The sequence below is a fragment of the Hypanus sabinus genome, chromosome 9 (assembly GCF_030144855.1).
Source record: "Hypanus sabinus isolate sHypSab1 chromosome 9, sHypSab1.hap1, whole genome shotgun sequence".
Taxonomy (NCBI): domain Eukaryota; kingdom Metazoa; phylum Chordata; class Chondrichthyes; order Myliobatiformes; family Dasyatidae; genus Hypanus; species Hypanus sabinus.
This window is the reverse complement of record NC_082714.1, coordinates 61,810,913-61,826,183: the sequence shown is the minus strand read 5'-3', so window position 1 is coordinate 61,826,183 and position 15,271 is coordinate 61,810,913.

The following is a 15,271-nucleotide window of genomic DNA, read 5'->3' as shown; positions in this document are numbered from 1 at the left end:
TCTCCACCTGAATTGGACTCTTACAATGAGCACTAGTGCTTCCCTGGGGTAACTGGGAGCAGATGCTAATTCCCAGGCTTCATGCCCAAACACCAAGAAGGAATCATGATGATAAAGGAGTAATTTAGATTAAATCAGGTCCAGTTTTGAATCTGTATTTTGGCCTGGTTACCAGGCTCTCCCATCTTGCACCATCATTCCTTTTGTCACCTGCTCTCTCCTGAACACAAGCCTCCCCTTTTGTTCTCTCCCCACCACCACCTCTCACCTTCTGCTGCCCCTTTACCTAAGCAAGTCCATTAACCCCAGAACTTTAGTCCTGCTTTTTCCCCAGCAGATGCTGCCCAGCACTGAGAGTTTCTGTTGTTTCTGGCTTTGGGTTAATTCCCAAATGAACAGGGAGAGGAAAGGCAAGAGAACTCGATGTCAAATATGAACGGCCAGGGGAGATCACAAGGTATTTCCCTGCACCTTTCCTTCGACATCTCTTCCAACAGAATGCTGGCTGAATCAGGGACATGTTTGTCAAAATTGCAAATAACAGAAAGCCTTGCCTTTCTGCCATGCCTTTTACAGTCTATGGCTATCCCAAGGCTCTTCACAGCCAATCAAGTGCTTTAGAAGAGTGGTTATTGTTATAATTCAGCAGCCCACTTAACCACGGCACGCTATCCCAAAAAGCGGAAGAATGAAGAAGCTATGTCTCCAGATGTTGTTATGGGGAATAACACAAGGGTGCCAAAGGAAGCAGGACCAGAAGTAGGCCATTCGGCCCTTCACATCTGTGCTGCCATCCACTAAGCTGATCTTTTACCTCAGTGCCACTTCAGCTCCACGTTTTTAATTCCCTTAATATCTGGAGAGCTATCAGTCTCCGGATCAACATGCTCAGCAACTGAGCCTCCACAGTCCTCTGGGGAGAGAACTCTGAAGATTCCCTACCCTCTGAGTGAAGACATTTTGTCTCACTCTGTCCTGAACGACCGATCCCTTATTCTGAGATTGTAATGTTTGTTTTTAGATACCCCAGGCAGGGACACATCAGCCCTGTCAATCCCAATAGAAATGTTGGCTGTTTCTATGAAATCACCTCTCATTCTGCTAGTCTCAAGAGAATAAGATACAGTCTGTTTAAGATCATTTCACATAGAAAACCAGGAATCACAAACAATCTGCTGGAGGAGCTTACAGGGTTGGGCAGCATCTGGAGGAGGGGGAAGAAATTGTCAACACATTGGGTCGTAGCGGTTAGCTTTACATTATTACACTGCCACTGTCTGCAAAAAGTTTCTATCTTCTCCCCATGAGTGCGTGGGTTTCCTCCAGGTGCTCCAGTTTCTTCCCATATTCCAAAGGCACACATTTCGGGTCAGTGAGTTGTGGGTACTCCACTTTGGTGTTGGAAGTGTGTGACACCCGGAGGATGCTTTACACGATCCTCGCTGATTTGATTTGATGTAATGTACACATTTTTCTGTATGTCACAATGTAGATGTGACAAATAACTCTAATCTTTAATATCAGTCATCTCAGGAAGCAGTCTAGTGAGCCTCAGCTACACTCTCCCTATTGCATGTATATCTTCCACAAGCAGACCAGACCTGTATGTGATATTCCAGAATCGGTTTCCTTGTATAACTGAAGCAAAGTGTCTCTTCTCAAACCCGCTTGTCACAAGGGCCAATTTAATGCTCTACATCTGCAAGTTATCTTTCACTGAATTATGTACCAAGGCTTCTAGGCTCCACAGAACACCAGATCTACTTCAAGCAACAGCACCCCACATTCTCTACACCACCATCCATTTGCCATGTCCTCGCCCATTCACTTAGCCTCCCTCTATCTCCCTGAAGCCGTGTTTTCATTCCCCTCAAAGCCCGTAGTGCTACCAGATGTGCATCAGAGATGTTGGCCAGGGCATCAAGAAGAATACCCTAGAGGAAAAAGATTCTTGATAAGAACTACCTTCAACATAGTATAGCGGAATCATTGACACCCACTTGAGAGGGCAAGCAAACAACTCAGATGAAAGATAGCCCTGCAACCACAGAGTGCTGCTCCTGGGATATCAATCGACACTTTCCCCTCAAGTCAAAGCACCTTTATAAAACCGACAGCAGTTGGTGAGGGCAGCAGGCAATTGCTGGCCTGTGGGTATTTACAGAAGACACTGAAAATTTGTTTCTATACTGAATTTCGCATTGCCCTTAAATCATCGGAATGATCTGGCAGCACCAGCAGTCGCATTACTGCACCACTGTCCTTTGCTGCAGTTTGTAACTGTCGCCTGAACCCTGGGGGCAACTGCAGTTTCTAAATCAGCCTACCCATTACTGTTAATAATGTATGAAGTAAATTTTATGGGGTGGTTTAATTCTTATTGGTTCTGGACACTTTTCTCCTAATTCCTTTATTTTTGGTGACAATTAGTTTTGGTGCAGATATTTTGGTGAGAAGCTTGTGTGTCATTATAATGTAGGTATTAATTCTAGTGACAATGTAAACTGCAATCTTTCTCCTAAAATTACTGTGTCTTCATAAGGTCCAAGACTGGTTAATCAGACTTAGTTTCACTTCCAAATGAACTCAATGCCTTCTATGCTTGCTTTGACCATCAAAGTATGGAGAAACCATCACCAACGATGATCTGAGAGCTTCAGGCTCTGAGGCTGACATGCAAACGTTCTCAGGAAGGTGAACTCACATAAAGTGATAGTCCAGACGGTGTACCACTTATGACTGTAAAGTGAGGACAGCACAGCTCCAATGCCATTTTCAAGTTTGCTGACGACATCACTGTCATAGGTCAAACCAAAGGTGGTGATGAATCTGCATACAGGAGGGAGACTGAAAATCCTCCTGAGTGGTGCCACAACAACAACCTCTTACTCGATGTCAGCAAGATGAAGAAGCTGATTATTGGCTTCAGGAGGAGAAAACCAGAGGTCCATGAGCCAGTTGTCATTGGAGTGATGGAGAGGGGTGAGTATCTTTAAATCAGAATCAGATTTACAACGTTTGTAATATCACAGACATACATGAAATACATAATAAATAAATATAGAAATAAAGACTGAATTACATTAAGTGTATATGTCTCCATTAAATAGTTAAGTTAAAATAAGTAGTGCTAAAAAAACAGAAATAAAGAAGTAGTGAGGTAGTGTTCAAGGATTCAATGTCCATTTAGAAATCGGATGGCAGAGGAAAAGAAGCTGCTCCTGAATCACTGTACCTCCTTCCCAACAGTAACAGTGTGAAGAGCAAATGTCCTGGGTAGTGGGATCCTTAAGAATGGACACCTCCTTCCTGAGGCCATAGTCCTTGAAAATGTCTTTGATATTTTGGAGGCTGGTACCCTCGATAGAGATGACTGGTTTTACGAATTTCTGCAACTTACTTGATCTTGTGCATTTGCAAGCCCCCCCCCCTCCACCGCCCTCATACCAGATGGTGACACAGCCACCCAGAATGCTCTGCATGGTACATTTGTAGAAGTTTTTGAGTGTTTTAGCTGACAAACCAAATCTCCTCAAACTCCAAATGAAATATAAAGACCAACCTTCTTTATAGCTGCATCAATATGTTATGTCCAGGTTAGAACCTCAGAGACACTAATACCCAGGAACTTGAAATTGCTCACTCTCCCCACCTCTATGAGGATTGGTTTGTGATTCCTCGGCTCACCCTTCCTGAAGTCCACTATCAGCTCTTTGGTCTTACTGACATTGAGGGTAAGAGATGTGGCTGCAACAATACTCAACTAACTGGTATAACAAGAGGAAATCTGCAGATGCCGGAAACTAACTGGTATATCTTGTTCTGCGCACCCTTTCATCACAATAGTTCTATCATCAGCAAATTCCTATTTGGCGCTTGAGCTAACTATAATTCATGGGTGTAGAGAGAGTGAGCTAAGCACACCTTTCTGTGGAGCGCCAGTGCTAATTGTCAGCGAGGTGAAGATGTTACTTCCAATCCACCCAGACTGTAGTCTTCCAGTTAGGAAGTCGAGAATCCAGTTGCAGAGGGAGATACTGAGGTCCAGGTTCTGTACTTTTTCGATCAGGACTGTAGGAATGATGGTGTTAAATGCTGAGTTATAGTCAATGAACAGCATCCTGGCATATTAGAAACATAGAAAACCTACAGCACAATACAGGCCCTTTGGCTCACAAAGCTGTGCCGAACGTCTCCTTACCTTAGAAATTACTAGGCTTACCTATAAGCTCCATGTACCTATCTAGGAGTCTCTTAAAAGACCCTACTGTATCCGCCTCCACCACCGTTGCCGGCAGCCCATTCTGCACACTCACCACCCTCTGTCAGTATTGTTGGTATTTGCATTGTCCAGGTGATCTAAGGCTGTGTGGATTGCCATTGAGATGGCAGGGAAGCAGTATCTCTCATAAGAGATCCCCACCACATCTGGGTGCTGTCATCTTGGAGCCTCAGGACACACACCACCAAGTTCAGGAACAGTTATTACCCCTCAACCATCAGCCTCTTAAACCAGAGTGGAAAACTTCATTCAACTTTACTTGTCCCATCACTGAAATGTTCCCACCAACATATGAATTCAATTTCAAGGACTCTTCATCTCATGTTCTCTCAATACTTATTGTTTATTTATTAATTATTATTATTTCTTTCTTTTTGTATTTGCACAGTTTGTTGTCTTTTTCACGGGGGGGGGGGGATCGTTTTTCTTGATTCTATGATGGTTATTATTCTATTATGGATTTATTTAGTATGTCCACAGGAAACGTTTCTCTTCCTGAAGGAGGCCCAGGGTGTTTAACAAGGACAGATGAAAGGGAAGCAGAGGAATGGGTTAAATCTGTTCCCTGAGCTGTGCTGGAAGGGGAGGCAGATACAGCAGGCTCACACTGAGTTCAGTTGGTTGTGGGATCATTGGAACCGCCCACCCACACTGCCTCCTGCCCATTGGACCACCTTGGTACACATTACACCAAAGGTCAACCACAGAGTTTAAGTCATCCCTAATAATATCAATCAAGTCCTGGCAGGGTATCAGATGCTCACTACTTTCAAACCCAATGAAACCTGACCCTATCTCAATCCAACTACCATTCATCAAGTGGGGAGACCATATCCTAACCAATTACCATTCCTGCGTGACTGCTAGTTTGCTAATTTTTGGAGTGCTAACTGGACCCTTGTTGATCCAAATAATGCTTTAGTTAAAACTGCTAGTGACAAATTGTACCTGATTGACTGGTTTAAATCCCTTCATACTCTGATTTACACTTCTAAAATGTATTCATTCCTTTTCCTTCTGTGTTGCTTGTGCTCAGAAATGATGCACTTGAGGTAAGTGGGCCAATACTTGGCCTGAAAGTTGCACTGTCAATACATGTTTGTTTTGTGGATGCTTTCTGCTTACTGCAACATGGCTGCCTTGGTCAAAATGGCTTCCACGTGCAAAGTGAATACACCAGCAAATATGTTGCAACGTATGTTGTTCATTTCAAAAGCCTCTGTTGTTCGTGACCATTTTAGAGGAAGTGAAACTGCTACTGTACAAGGAATAGTGTTGTAAAACCTTCCAAGGCATTTAGCAGGGTGTAACATAAACAACATTTTGTTGTTAGTCTGATTTGAGTCTGTTCAATTTATTTGAGTCAAATTTGAGTCTGAGGGGAGAACTCTTCAGAGAATCTGCTTCAGCTCAGGTACGTGGGGTTCAATGGTCTCCTTCGTCCTGTGAAAGAGGTTGCATGAAATTCGCAGACAGTCTTTTGGATGATACCAAGTGGGATGTGCCTGAAAGTGCAGCAGCAGGTGTGACAGAGACTGTTCTGCGACTTCACAAAAAGCTGTTTACTGCAAATTATCAGTTGGGAGCTACCTTCTCTGTATAACTCAGCTACAACCAACAAAGAAAGCTACGATATGGTCAAAGGGTATTCCACAGTAAGTACGCCAATTCCAGCGTGAAGCTGTAAATCGCCTTTTCTTCCCATGGTGTTGAAATGCAAGGTTCCGCTGTTTAAAACAACAGTGACCTCTCTTGTCCAGGGCAGACTTGTTAACCCTGGAGTTACAGAGCAGTGCTCTTGCTTTGTTCTGGGATATGATCTCCATTACCTCACCTGGGCAATTCGTACTTAACGTACGAGTCATTCAGACTGTGAGGTGGGGGAGCAAGGGGCCTCATGTACAGCCCTCAGAACAGACATTCATGACTTTTGAGGGAAGAGATTTGCAGTAGTAAGTCTGATTAATGTTGCATAAAATCACAGAGAGAGAGTGATCTTGCCGTCCAGCAACACACAAACCATTGGATAAACTCAATGCGTCTGGTTGCATCTGTGAAGGAAAATTCTCCACCCTACTTCCACTTCACCTTCTACAATCTCTGTCCATTTACTACACCCTCCAGTCACTGGTGTACTGCCACTCAATAGGGTGTGGGTGTGTGTCACTGCTATAATAAATAAAACCTCTCCTATACACAGCAGTCTTCTGCAGCCCAAATATCTAAAGTGGTCATGTTGGATGCAGTGTATGCATAGAAAATGTCCCCACCCCCAACAGGGCCTATGCACTTTATTGAATTATACTGTGGGGTCTTTTACAGCCACCCGAAGTATCCTTAGCCCCATGTCACTGCTGAAGAACAGCATCTTTGACAGTGCAACACTGCACTATAATGTCACACTCGACTGTGTGCTCAAAGGTTCAAAAAGGTTCAAAGGTTCAATTTATTATCGAAATATCCAACACTGAAATTCTTCTCCAGATAGACATGAAACAGAGAAAGAGAAGAACGGCAGCACAATAACCAACCCCCAAATCCCCCCCTCCCCAACAAAGGAACGAACAAAAACGGAACAGAAGCCCCCCCCCCCCCCCCCATTCACCACTCCTGCACCCAAAAGAAATGAGAAAGATCGGGTGAAAAACACAGAATATAAAATTCTATAAGACTGAAAAAATGTCCATAGTCCAAGTCCATATTCATATCTATATCCAAAACACAGAAAACCTGAGTAACAAGTCAGAGACAAATGAGATTATGCAGTGCAGATGCTGGAAATCTTCAGCAATTACTCAGAATGTTGGAGGAACTCAGCACAGTAGGCAACATCTATGAAGGGAAATGAACAGTTGACTTGGTCTGAAATGTCAACAACTCTTTCCTCTTCACAGATGCTGCCTGACCTGCTGAGCTCTTCCAGCATTTTGTGTGTGTGCTCAAGCCTCTAATTTGGGACTTGGATCTTCGACAATCTGCTAAAAACCTACTGAGCCACAGCAGCTCTGCTCTGACTTTCATGGTCATCCTGGAGACTCATAGCGATATCTACACACCCACGGTGGCATCACCCTGGAAACCAATGTCCCCACATTCCATTCTGCTCTCTGTTACTCTTGGTTCCAGGGTCACGGTGGGAGACCGTGAACTCAATGTATGTTGTGCACCTTGCGAAAGATTGCAACTGTGAATGATGATTATTGGTCCATAGAGTAAGACTTCATTGGCAATAAAGTGTTTTGGGACATCCTGAAATGATGGAAGGTGCTGTATAAGTAAATCCTTCTCTCTTTCAGTTGTTGGGTTACAAGAGGAATACGGTGCAGCAAGGCAGAGGTACATGACTTACATTCAGAAGGCTGAGCAGTGAAGCGAGGATACTGGAACTAAACGGCTGGGCAGCAGGTCTGTACAATTTATACCTTCTTCAGCAGATTTGATGCCTCAGGCTTGAGGACTGATCTCTTCAATGCTGGGATTATCAGAGAGTGATTTGATCCTGCAAGTGCATTATTTTTGTTTCTGAGGGTCAACATGTGTGTGTGATCTGTTTTGTAAATGTGTGTATAATGTTATTTGCATGTGTATGTGGTGTATTTATACCTGTATATTGATCTATCTGTGTTCATATTGTTAGCTCTGTGTGTGTGTGTGTGTGTGTGTGTGTGTGTGTGTGTGTGTGTGTGAGTGTGTGTGTGTGTGTGTATACGTAGCTCTTTGGGGACATATTGTTATTTGGCTCTCTGTGTGTGTATGTGTGCGTGAGTGTGTGTATCACACGTGCATGTGATGTTTTTAAGGAAACCGGAAAGAAGACAGCTGAATAAAGCAGAGCCAAATGAATTGAAAATGGTGCCAATGCTTGCTGGAGCCAGCTCTGTGCAGCCTAGGATACAATTCAAGTCAATGATATGGATAAGTTGCCATAATCTACATGAAACATTTGGTCGTCATAAACAGAAGCATCAATAAGATGTTTCACCACCAGCCAGGTGCTGCCTCCTTCCCAGCTTGGCCCTGGATTGACTTGAACCCTATGGGTCACCAACAAGCCCTGGGACCTAGCAAGGGCACACGTGAAGGGTTAATCTGCCTCCTTTTTACCTACCACTGAGTGCAGACTAGGGCACCTGCTGGATGTTTATTTTTTTACCTACAGTTTTTTGCAGAAGATTTACTATTCTGGGAGCCCTGTCATAGAAGGATGATTTTTTTTATGATCTAGAAGGAGGCCACTCAGTCCATCAGATCTATGCCAGCTCAGAGAACAATACTTTTACCCCACTAATTTTTCCCTGTAGCCTATTGTTGCAACATCCCTATCAGTTCTGCTGCTTTACAAGATTCCATCACTTACCCATACTGGTTGTTACTTACAGTGGCCAATTAACTTACCAACCTACACATTTTGTTGGGATGTGGGAAGAAGCCAAGCACTGAGGTGAAATGCATGCATTCAGAAGGAGAGCATGCAAACTCCACACAGATAGGACCTGAGGTCAGGATCAAAGCTAATTTGATGGATTTGTGAGGCAGCAGCTCCACCAGCTACATTACTCTGCCTGCCCTCCCTTCTGTTTCTTTTGTCAAGAATACTGCAAACCTTTTACCAAGTGCAGCAGTTCAGGGACAAGGCAGCTGTAGGATTCCTCTGCCTCTGCCAGGAGCTTACTCTCAGAATCAGGACAAGGTACTGAATCTTGTCCAACTTTGCAGAGCTCTTGTGCTAAGCTGAGGTTCCTGCTTCTGCTCGATCACGGTTGACCATCTCGGTGCAGACCAAGAATTGAATTCAAAGCATATTTACCTCAGAATTGCCATATTGGTGCCTGTAATGCTTAAAGAGTCTCTGTATCACTCATGGAATATTATATCAGGTAAATAGACCCCTTAGTCCAACTGTGCTAGCTTCTTGAAACAGCTTCCCAAATAGCTCGCTCATCAAAAGATGGAGGAACTCAGCAGATCAGGCAGCATCTTCATCTGGACTCTTCCAGTTACAGCAGTCCTGGTGAAGGCTCTCAGTCCTTCTCCAGCTCTTTGTGTGTTGCTCCACATTCCAGCATCTGCACTGTCTTTTGTCTCCTCTGTGTTCCCATCTAGCTCCCCCATTTTTCCCAGATAACCCTGAGGATTTTTCAAATATATATACAGCAAGTACCTCATGGTGTAGCAAAGCACTTTCTACCAATTAGATGCTTTGAATTGTGAAATGGAAACACAGAGCCAATGTGATGTCACAATCCAGAATTTAGCAAAAGTAAATCTAATAGAACTTATCTAAATCGAGTCAGGTAAAGAGAACAAATCTCAGTGTTGAAGGCAGCATGAAGTTGACGGGGTGAGCAGTGTCACTTTCTGCTACATTCTCCTCTGATTCATTGGAACAGAGTCATAGGGAGATTCAGCACAGAAACAGGGTTATCAAAGTCAAGGTCAAATCTAATCTGACATACATCCAGTAAGCACGTAAGCAATGAAAATGTAATTGCTGCAGCATCACAGGCACGTACATTCAGTAGGCATTTTATTAGGTACACCAGCTTGTTAATACAAATGTCTAATTGGCCAATCATGTGACAGCAACTCAATGCATAAAAACATTGGTCAAGAGGTTCAGTTGTTGTTCAGACTTTGACTCCTCAATAGCCGAAGCCTGGACTGACACCTTGCCCTACTGTCCTGTTGATTATTTATTGTAATGTCTGCACTGTTTTTGTGCACTTTATGCGGTCCAGTATAGGTCTGTGGTCTAGTGTAGCTTTCTCTGTGTTTTTTTTTACGTAGTTCAGTCTAGTTTTTGTACTATGTCATGTGACACCATGGTCCTGAAAAATGTTGTCTCATTTTTACTATGCACTGTACCAGCAGTTATGGTTGAAATGACAATAAAAGTTGACTTGACTTGACTTGAACATCAGAATGGGGAAGGAATTTAAGAGACTGACCGTGGAGTGATTGCAGGTGCCAGATGGGGTGCTTGGAAACTGCTGATCTCCTATGATTTTCATGTACACCAGTCTCTAGAGTTTACAGAAAATGGTGCAAAAAACAAAAAAAAAACAGACATCCAGTGAGTGTCAGTTCTATGGGAAAAAATGTCTTGTTAACGAGAGAGGTCTAAGGAAAATGGGCAGACTGGTCAAGCTGACAGGAAGGCAACAATAACTCAAATAACTACACATTTTCCAGCAGTGGTGTGCAGCTGACCATCTCCGAATGCACAACACCAAGAAACTGCAAGGGTAAAAAGACCCTGATGGGAGTTATATACAGACCCCCAAACAGTAATAAGGATGTGGTCTACGAATTACAATGAGATATAGAAAATGCTTGCCAACAGGGCAATGTTGCAAAAGTCATGAGGGATTTCAATTCACAGATAGATTGGGAAAATGTATATGGAATATGCAGGTAGATTGGTGCTGGATTCCAAGAGGGGGCATTTCTAGAATGTCTATGACATGGCTTTTTAGACCAGCTTGTAGTTGAGCCAACTAGGAGATCAGCTCTTCTGGATTGGGTGCTGTGCAATGACTTGGAGTTGATTAGAGAGCTGAAGGTAAAAGAATCCTTAAAGGAAAGTGATCATAATATGATCAAATTCACCCTGAGGTTTGAGAAGAAGCTAACGTCAGATGTATCAGTACTACAGTGGAGTAAAGGGAATTACAGAGGCATGTGAGAGGAGCTGGCCAGAATTGATAAGAAAAGAACACTGGCAGGGGTGACAGCAGAGAGGCAGTGGCTGGTATTACCTGTAGCAATTTGAAGGGCACAGGATGTATACATCCCAAAAGGGAAGAAATATTCGAAAGACAAGGTTTCACAAAGTTGCTAACAAGACCCATTGAAACCAACGTAAGAGCCAATAGGAGGGCATATAAGAGAAAAAGTTAATGGGAAGTTAGAGGATTGAGAAGTTTTAAATACCAACAGTGGACAACTAAGGTCATTACGTAGGTAAAGATGGAATACAAAAGTAAGCTAGCCAATAACATTAAAGAGAATACCAAAAGTTTCTTCAGATACATAAAATGTGAAAGAGAGGTGAGAGTGGATATCGGACCACTGGAAAACAATGCTGAAGAGGTTGTAATGGGGAGGTGGGAAATAAGGAAATGACAGATGAACTGAATAGGTATTTTGCATCAGTGGAAGACATTAGCAGTATGGTGGAAGTTTCAGGTGTCAATTGTGTGAAGTTATCATTACTAGGGAGAAGGTTCTTGGGAAACTGGAAGGTCTGAAGATAGATAAGTCAACTGGACCAGATGGTGTATACCCAGGATTCTGAAAGAGGTGGCTGAAGAAATTGTGGAGGCATTAGTAATGATTTTTCAAGAATCACAAAATTCCGTAATGGTTCTTGAAGATTGGAAAATCACAAATGTCACTCCACTCTTCACAAAGGGAGAAAGTCAGAAGAAAGCAAATTATAGGCCAGTTAGTCAACCTCAGTGGTTGGGAAGATGTTGGAGTCAATTGTTAAAGATGTGGTGTCAGGTACTTGGAGGCACATGATAAAATAGGCTGTAGTCAGCGTGGTTTCCTCAAGAGAAAATCTTGCCTGACAAATCTGTTGGAATTCTTTGAAGAAATAACAAGCAGGATAGACAAGGGAGAATCAGTTGATGTTGTGTAATTGGATTTTCAGAAGGCCTTTGACAAGGTATCACACATGAGGCTGCTTAACAAGCTATGAGCCCATGGTACTACAGGAAATATTCTATCATGGATAAAGCAGTGGCTGATTGGCAGCAGGCAGAGTGAGAAACAAAGAGAGGCTTTTCTGGCTGGCTGATGGTGACTTGTGGTGTTCCACAGGGGTCTGCTTTGGAACCAATTCTTTTTATGTTATATGTGATTTGGATAATGAAATTGATGGCTTTGTTGCAAAGTTTGCAGACAATATAAAGATAGGTGGAGGGGCAGGTAGTTTTGAGGATCTACAGAGGTGACAGAAGGACTTACACAGATTCGGAGAATGGGCAAAGAAATGGCAGATGGAATACAATGTCAGGAAGTGCCTGGTCATGCACTTTGGTAGAAGAAATGAATGGGTTGACTATTCTCTAACTGGAGAGCGAATATGAAAAACTGAGGCACAGAGGGACTCATTCAGAATTCCCTAAATGTTCACTGGGTCTGCGGTGCAGAAGGCAAATGCAATGTTGGCATTCATTTCAAAAGGACTAGAATATAAAAGCAAAGATGTAATGTTGAGACTTTACAAAGCACTGGTGAGGCCTCACTTGGAGTATTGTTAGCAGTTTTGGGCCCCTTATCTTAGAAAGGATGTGCTGAAACTGGAGAAGGTTCAAAGATGGTTTAGGAAAATGATTCCAGGATTGAAGGCTTATCATATGAAGAGCACTTGATAGCTTTGGAATTCAGAAGAATGAGGGGTGACCTCATTGAAACCATTGAATGGTGAAAAGCCTTGATGGTGTGGATGTGGAGAGGATGTTTCCTAAGGTGGGAGAGTCTAAGACCAGAGGACACAGCCTCAGAATAGAGAGGCATCCTTTTAGAATGGAGATTAGGAGGAATTTCATTCATCAGAGAGTGGTGAATCTGTGGAATTCTTTGCCATAGGCAGGTGTGGAGGCAAAATCTTTACGTAGGTTTAAGGCAGAGGTTGATTGATTTTTGATTGATCAGGGCATGAAGGAATAAAGGAGAATGGGGCTGAGAGGATAATTGCATCAGCCATGATAAAATGGCAGAGCAGACTGGATGGGCCAAATGGCCTTTTTTATGTCATGGACAAATACCATTAAGCTAGGAGTGCATGGACCCCAGACGTAGCCCTGACCTACCCCATTTCTTTGCTTATACTTTGAGGTTCGTAACAAGAAGGAATTAGGATGGTTTGAGAAACTTTGCAATTGTGAGCCTGAACTTCAAACCTGCTAAGTCACAGAGAGGAGATTCAGAGGAAACTGAATCAAAACCGTGACACTGCTGATAAAGTCTAAGAAGCAACAAAAGTAGAGAGGTGAGGATGAAGATGTAACACTCTTCACTTGTTTCAAAGCCAGGAGTGCAGTTTGCTAAGCAATGCATGATGCTTAAAAGATTTCCTATACTGACAGGATCATATTATACACATGTCAGTAAACTTGATGCCATAAATACCTTCACACTCTTTTTTTTATTAGTTTTTTAATACATTTTCTACGTAACTACAGATTAAAAAAAACCCACACTCTTGTCTGGGGTTTTGACCCAGGTTTGTCTACTGGGCTTCCTGTCGTGAATTCAGGGCACCAGAAAGATGAGTTGATGCAAATGTCCTTAACAACCAATTTATTGTCATAAATGGGAACTTGATTTTGGATGAAGAAGGTTAGGTAATTGATGGTGTTTCGGAGTATCAGTGGTCAGAATCCTTTAGGGTGGGAATTTGAAGATGTTGCTCTGTTGGGGTAGAACGTGCCTGAACTGATTGAATTTTCAGCAGAAGTGACTATAGCCACAGAGAAAAGAATTTTAGTTACATTGACTTCTGGGAGGCACTACAGAAAGTCAGTCAGGAGACTTGAAGATGCAATTTGGAAGTATTTTGACATTGTTCAGAAATTATTGGTACTGCAGGAGATGGAGGGCCAGATTGTGACAACAAGCTCACCCCGTCGAGCTGCCCACAAATGGTCCCTATACAAACTCATTTCACTGGGATGGATCCAGTCTCATTGTTTGCATTACCCCAAAGTCCTAATATCCCAAAACATTCCCACCTTGTGGGAATTCTAAAGTATTCTGAGTACATACCTGTCACTCTAGATCTCTGTTCTCTAATATAATGCATAATATAATGTTTTAATATAATACAGAACAGAGATCTAGAGGTCAAGGTACATACACTCAGTGGCCACATTATTAAGCACACCTGTACACCTGCTCATTATTGCAAGTATCTAATCAGCTAATCATGAGCAGCAATTAAATGCATTAGATGAAGGCATGATCATGACATTCAGTTGTTGGTGAGACCAAATGTCAGAATGGAGAAGAAATGTCATCCAGGTGACTTTGTCCATGGAATGATTGTTGGTGCCAATCAGGGTGTTGTGAGTATTTCATATCTCCTGGGATTTTCACGCAGAGTTTACAGAGAGTGATGCAAAAATTTTTTAAAAAGTGAGCAGCAGTTCTGTTGGTGGAGTCTCCTTGTTAACGATAGAGGCGAGAGGAGAATGGTTCAAACTGACAGGAAGGTGACAGTACTTGCTGCAACAGTGGTGTGCAGAAGAGCATCTCGGATTGCACAACACGTTGAACATTAAAATGGATGGGCTACTGCAGCAGAAGACAACAAGCATTCACTCAGTGGTCCCCTTCTTAGATAGGTACAGGAGACATGGCCATTGAGACTGTCCTCAGAAAAAGGCAACACTGAAAGGGTTGATAGTTTAAAGGATGTTTGTCATGCTTGTCTTTATCACTTTGAAAACTGAGTACAGTAAATGGGACATCATGTTACAACTGTACAAGTCTTTGATAAAAACCTCACTTGCTGTATTGTGCACAGTTCTGACTGCCCAGCTATAGGAGGGACATCATGAAGCTGGACAGATGTGGTAAAGATTCCCAGGGATGCTACTGAGATTGGAGGGCTTGAGATATGAGGGGAGGTTGGATAGGCTGGGACAGTTTTCCCAGAAATAAAGGAGGCTGAGGGGTAAATCTTAGCGGTTTATAAAATTATGAGAGACATTGATGAGGTGAATAGTCACATTTGTTTTCCTGGTGTAGAGGACACATTGGCTGTAACACAAGCGTGTCACACTGCTTTCACTGCTGTGTGACCTTTGAACACTCCAAGCTGTCATAGTTAAGGTGGTGGGTATACAGAACGAGCTGCCAGAAGAAGTTGTAGAGGTGCGTACAAATACAATGTTTAACTGACATTTATACAGGTATATGGAGAATAAAGGTTGAGAGCATGGGTTCCGTGACCCCTTAGTTAATGGTAAAGCTCCA